This window comes from Cebus imitator, unplaced genomic scaffold (genome assembly GCF_001604975.1).
Source record: "Cebus imitator isolate Cc_AM_T3 unplaced genomic scaffold, Cebus_imitator-1.0 Scaffold258, whole genome shotgun sequence".
Lineage (NCBI taxonomy): Eukaryota > Metazoa > Chordata > Mammalia > Primates > Cebidae > Cebus > Cebus imitator.
This window is the reverse complement of record NW_016107573.1, coordinates 2,561,009-2,567,610: the sequence shown is the minus strand read 5'-3', so window position 1 is coordinate 2,567,610 and position 6,602 is coordinate 2,561,009. Positions and strand designations below refer to the sequence as shown.

General features: G+C 46.2%; 1 long non-coding RNA gene across 2 annotated transcripts in view; it reads right to left on the bottom strand.

Moving 5' to 3' along the window:
• The window catches only part of LOC108283337, a 69,202-nt gene extending 65,123 nt beyond the window's left edge, over window positions 1–4,079 (bottom strand). For both annotated transcript variants that reach the window (XR_005195604.1, XR_005195603.1), the window contains exon 1: window positions 3,862–4,079. This is a non-coding gene — a long non-coding RNA (uncharacterized LOC108283337). The remainder of the gene's footprint in view (window positions 1–3,861) is intronic.
• Between the last annotated feature and the right edge of the window lie 2,523 nt (window positions 4,080–6,602).

Sequence of the window (6,602 nt, the reverse complement as noted above, 5' to 3'; positions counted from 1 at the left end):
ACCCCAGAACAGGGCAAAAAAGCAAAAAAAAAAAAAAAAAAAAGAAAGAAAGTATAAAGGTCTAAAAACTGAAAGCATGACACTGAGACTCCCCTAACCAGGTGCTGCCTATATGAAATGATCAAGAACAAAGAAACCCTGAATTCCTTTTAAATAAGGAAAAATGGTCCTTAGCCCTCAAAAAAAAAACAAGGGTCTAACCAGAGACTGATTGGTGATTGACAACTGCTGCAGATACAGTCAGGTGACATAAATGTGTCTAAGGAGAAGGTGGTCAAATTTAGCCAATGAAAGTAATCTCAAGTAAGGCACCCCTCCCCATTTTCACCTGTGTCATGTGTTATTTTACTACTGGAGTTTGGCAAAACTTCAAGAGGAGACTTTTGATCTTTGTCAAAATTCTGGTTATTTGGAAATTTTTTTTCCTTTTTTTTTTGAGACAGAATCTCATTCTGTCGCCCAGGCTGGAGTGCTAATTTTTGTATTTTTAGTAGAGACGGGGTTTCACCATGTTGGTCAGGCTGTTTACAAACTCCTAACCTTGTGATCTACCTGCCTCAGCCTCCCAAAGTTCTGGGGATTACAGGTGTGAGCCACCTTGCTGGCCTATCTGGAAATTTCTAAACAATGATCAAGTTCTACCACAATGCACATTTTCCCCTTGCAAAACAAAATACTTTGCTTTGACAGGGACAATTTCCAGTCTCTTATCATTGAAAGGTACAAAGGAAGCTGGGAAGTTGTTTTTTTTGTTTGTTTGTTTGTTTGTTTTTTTTTTGAGACAGAGTCTCACTCTGTTGCCAGGTGCTAGGCTGGAGTGCAGTGGCACAATCTCGGCTCACTGCAAGCTCCGTCTCCCCGGTTCATGCAAGTCTCCTGCCTCAGCCTCCTGAGTAGCTGGGACTACTGGCGCACACCACCGCGCCCAGCCAGTTTTTGTATTTTTAGTAGAGATGGGGTTTCACCATGTGGGCCAGGATGGTCTCAATCTCTTGACCTCGTGATCCGCCCGCCTCGGCCTCCCAAAGTGCTGGGATTACAGGCTTGAGCCACCGTGCTCAGCCGGATGTTGTTTTAATATCATACAGCACTTTTGAGTTCATTAGGCCATTATCCCCAGGGTTGGATTTAATCAAGATGAAAAAGCACAGGCTCAAAAGTCTTTTTAGTTGACAAGAAGCAAGTATTTGGCCCGAGATTTCTGTGTTTGAGTTGTAAGTCAGGTTCACAGAAAAGTAATCAGAAATTAGTCTGGCTAGAGACAAGAAAGAGCCTTGAAATAAGACGTGTGAGACCACAGGTTGTACGTGTGACCTAGCCTCTTAAGCAGCTTAGGGACCTTGAGCAAATTACTTGTACTTTCATCTGTAAAGAACTAGACTTGCAGGATTTCCAAAGCCCCTGTAACACTATCAATTTTTAATTGTCCAATGTTGTTCTTTAAGTAACTGATTCATTCATTCAACTATTTGAACACTCAGTGTTCACTGAGGAACATTATTTCATTCAGCCATCTATTTGAATACTTTCAATGAACAGAATAAAATAAGTAAAAATAACAGCTCTTGCCCTCCAGGAGTTGATAAGCTAGCCTCGGTGATCTGCCCACCTCAGCCTCCCAAAGTTCTGGGATTACAGGCATGAGCCACCTTGCCCTACCTATTTGGAAATTCCTAAACAATGATCAAGTTCTACCACAATGCACATTTTCCCCTTGCAAAACAAAAGACTTTGCTTTGACAGGAACAATTTCCAGTCTCTTATCACTGGGAAAGGTGAAGGCTTTACCCAACAGCTCCTAGCACAGGGCCAGGCACAGGTGCTTATTCATCCATGGTCACAAGGAGCCTATCAAATGATGAGGAAGGAAAGGAGTAAGAGAAACTCCACATAAGCTCGTAGGAGGAAGACAGGGTCATTTATAATTTCAGTCCACCAATGTCTATTGAGCGCCTACAGTGTGTTCCAGCATTGAGCATCCTGACACAACTCAGCCAGATCAGGCCTCTTACTTATTCTAGGTGGTAGAGAGAGAGAGAGGAAAAAAAAACCAAAACAGATTATCAAAGAAATAAAATCCAGGGCCAGTCATGGAAGCTCAAGCCTGTAATCCCAGCACTTTGGGAGGCCAAGGTGGGTGGATCCCTTGAGGTCAGGAGTTCAAGACCAGCCTGGCCAACACAGTGAAACACTGTCTCTACTAAAAACACAAAAATCAGCGGGCATGATGGCGCACACCTGTAACCCCAGCTACTCATGCGGCCGAGGCAGGAGAATCTCTTGAGCATGGGAGGCGGAGGTTGCAGTAAGCCAAGATTGTGCCACTGCACTCCAGCCTGGGTGGCAGAGCAAGACTCTGTCTCAAAAAAGAAAAAGAAATCTAGATTGAGAGAAATTCTATGAAAGAAAGAATAACAAATAACTGCTGGTGGCTGACTCCCATTAGTATAGGGCAGAGAGGGGAAAGTGTTTGGATATGGTGGTAGTTGACTGAGCTCAGACCTGAAGACAGGAAGAAAATTAGAACAGTCAGCATAGACGGCCTAGTGATCCAGCCAGCGAGGCTGGTAAATGCGGAGGCTGAGAAGGGCTGGTACAGACAAACCATCTGTGTGGTTGGAGCTTAAAAAGCAGTTACTTCCTGAAAGTATAGGGTGAATGCAGTAGTTTTCAACAGAGGGCAATTTTGCACCCCCCATGGGACATTTGGCAAAGTCTAGAGACATTTTTGTTGTTATGATGGTGGGGATGGGGAGGGGAGGGTTGAGAAAACTTGCACTAAAGGGATATTTCAGCCCAAATTTCAGTTTTAGTCATTATGTTCTAAACTCATGCTCTTGCCAGCTTGAATCGTTTTTTACCCTTGCTGCAGAAACAAAATAAGAACAGGTTTCAAGTGGCTCACTCTTGAATCTACTCTCTTGGGAAATCCCATTGGGGAGGTTCGTGGGACTCCAGGAACCTTTGGAAAACTCCACAGGATACGAAATAACTACCTAAACAGGTGGGAAAGGATCCAAGGAGCCACACCCTCAACTACTCCCACAGTTACCAGGGCAGAAAAAACGGAGAATGGGAGCAGAGCACAAAGGAGAACATATTCATGTTTTATTTGCATAATTTGCCTAATTACAAATTAATGTTACAAAGAATACAGAGGCAGGTCCAGGGTAGAGCAAGGAGGTTGCTGATGCCCTCAAGTATTGGAAAGCTCTGGCCTTCTGTCTTTTTTCTTTCTTTTCTTTTTTCTATTTTTGAGACAGGATCTCCCTCTGTCGCCCAGGCTGGAGTGCAGTGGCGCCATGGCCGCTCACTGCAACCTCAAACTCCCGGGCTCAAGCCATCTTCCCACTTCAGAATCCCTAGCAGCTGGAACTACAGGCGCGCGCCATGATGGCCCAACTAATTTTTGTACTTTTAAAAAATTATTTGAGACGGAGTCTCGCTCTGTCACCCAGGCTGGAGTGCAGTGGCACGATCTGGGCTCACTGCAACCTCCACTTCCCGGGTTCAAGCGATTCTCCTGCCTCAGCCTCCCGAGTAGCTGGGACTACAGGCGCGCGCCACCACGCCGGCTAAATTTTGTATTTTTAGTAGAGACGGGGGTTTCGCCATGTTGGCCAGGCTGGTCTCCAACTCCTGACCTCAAGTGATTCGCCCACCTCGGCCTCCCAAAGTGCTGGGATCCCAGGCGGGGCCCCGGCGCCGCGCCCCTCGGGCCTTCTTCTAACTCGGCTCCTCGGGCCCCAGAGGCTTTCGCTCCCCTCCCCCACGCCGCCCCGCGCCGGCCTCAGGCCTCTCTGGGACCCGCCGGCCTGGCGTCCTGGCCCGCCCGAGCCCCACGGTCCCTCGGGTCCTAACCTTGGCGGGCAGGCGTCTCCTCAGGAAGCTCTGGAGCAGGCTGTCGCTGTACAGGTGGCCCAGGAGGGCGGCCTCCGACCGATAGCCGCGTCAGGTTCTCGTGCAGCCCCCGCCTGAGAGGCTGCAGCCGACGGGCCTCGCGGGCCGGGGGCAGGTTAGCCGCCGCTTGCCCTGCTTTGCATATTCATGAAGTCTAGCGAGGCCGGTCGCCCTGGCCAGCCAGGGCCGGGTCATGAATTATTTATGAGGAAGCCTCTGGTCCCGCCCAGAAAGCCCTCGTTGGCTATTCAGGAGGCGAGGCGCGGGTTTGAGCCGGAAAAGGCCGTTGACGGCAGGTGGGAGGGAGGCGTCGACCAGCTGAGGTGAGGGCGGTTCTGACGCGAGGTCTCCGGCCGGAGAGGGCACTTGTGCGTTGTTAGCTGGCTTCATGTTAAACGTTTTTTTTTTTTTTTTCTTTTCTTATTGCTTAAGGCTTAAAGTTGGATTTGAAAGTATTTTTCGTGGGGGCCAAAGGTACTGGGAAGAGAAGCGGGAGGGCAGAAGGCTGAGGAGGAAGGCAAATCTGAGGCGATTTCCCCAGAACCGGACAGAGAGCACCCAAGTAGCTTTGAAATTCAGGTTGTTCAGGCCGGGCACGTTGGCTCATGCTTGTAATCCCAGCACTTTGGGATGCCAAGGCAGGTGGATCACGAGGTCAGGAGTTGAAGAGCAGTCTGGCCAACATGGTGAAATTCTGTCTCTACTAAAAATACAAAAATTAGCCGGGGGTGGTGGCGGGCGCCTGTAATCTCAGCTACTGGGGAGGCTGAGGCAGGAGAATTGCTTGAACCAGCACCCGGAAGGCGGAGGTTGCAGTGAGCCGAGATCGCACCACGGTATTCCATCCTGGGCTACAGAAAGAGACTCCGTCTCAAAAAAAAAAAAAAAAAAAAAAAAAAAAAAAAAAAAAATCAGATTTTTCTGGACATGAAATCATCAAACTTGCTGAGGAAGCAGCAGCTATAATGAGCCATGATGAGGCTGATGGGGCAGATGAAGTCTATGCCCTGCATTGGAGCGGGCCTTGCATGGTGGAGTTTTTGGGGTTTATCTTACCTGGGTCTCATTCTCCCCAGCTATTGAGGTTTTCTGCCAGGATCAATACCTGGTACAGGCCAAGAGGTGAGAGAGGTGGGGACGAGCCACCCCACCCACCTTGACCTCAGCTCCCCTTTCGATTTAGTGAGGATTTGCCAATTAGTCCCTGTGGACTTCAGTTCTCTAAACAGTTTAGAAGGTGAGAGTGTCTTGAACCTCAAGATTAGCCAATCACCAAAATATTTCCAAGTGCGCAGAGCACTGGACAGGCTGTGCAGTACATCGTGTACTCAGCTGGTAGAAATGAGGGGTGGTTCTGGCCACTAAAGGGGTTTTTAATCTCATCAGGATCATAATCTAATTTGTCCTCCATTGGATCATCAATCTGTTGAGGTAGGAACAATATTTTACATCTTGTAATCCTGCACATTGCCTGGCACATCATAGTTGCCTCGTAGATGTTGAATGAATGAATTGAAATAGCATGGAAAAGATATTAAACAGTCAAAAGAGCATGAACAAATAATTAATATAGTGGAAACCATTTACTCTGATTGAGCACAGATAGCGGAATTACCAGGGCCAAATGGAATTTGTTAAAATGGTGAATAATTTATTGAAGCAAGCTCTGTTGGAAGGTCTAAGTAACTGGGTGAACTTTGGCAAAACAGGTTCCCTCGCTTAGCCTCACCTTCCTTTATAGTTTTATGTTTAGGTTTAAATCCATGATCCATTTCGCGTTAATATTTGTATACAGTGTGAGATTTAGGTAAAGGTTCTTTTTGTTCTCTCTTCTTCTTTTTCTTCCCCCTCAACCTGCCCCCATGTCCTTTTGTTTCAGCATTATTTGTTGAAAAAAAAAGATCCTTCCTCCACAGAATTGGATCTTCTTTAAATGGAAGGGGTTGGAGGATGTCTCTGCTCCCTTCCAGCTTTATAAATCTGTTGAACCCATTTATGTTAACATACACCTCTCCTGAGTAAAGCCATCCTTAATAACATGCATGTGTAAGGAAGGTCATATAGTTGCATTTCAGAATCCAGCTATTGGATAGTGTTCACTTGATAGAAAGGGGATTTTCTTATAAAAAATTATTTTGGAGATTGAGAAAGATGGATAGAGTGCCTTCATAAATCAACTATGATAATATTTGGGAAAATGTAATAAAACTGGCTTTTGCTTAACTTGGAATGGTTTTAAAAGTGGTTTAGGCCTTAGTAAACTAAATAGCAGCTGTCTAATCTTCATGTGAATCTTGGATTCACACATAGTAGGGGTAAAATAGGAAGTAATTGTGCCACCATTTAAAATAGGGCAATTGAAGGCATGGTGTGGTGGCTCACATGTGTAATCCCAAAACTTTGAGAGGCTAAAGTGGGAGGATCACTTGAGGCCAAGAGTTTAAGGCCAGTCTGGGCAATGTAGTGAGACCCATCCCCCAACTCTGCAAAAATAAAAAATAAAATTAGCAGGGCATGGTGGTGCATGCCTATAGTTTCAGCTACTTGGGAGGCTGAGGTGAGAGGATCACTTGAGCCCAGAAGTTTGAGGTTGTAATGAGCTGCGATTATGCCACTGAACTCCAGCCTAGGTGACAGATCATGCTACTGCCTTCTATCCTGTCTCAAAAAAAAAAAAAAAAAAAAAAAAAAAAAAAAAAAAA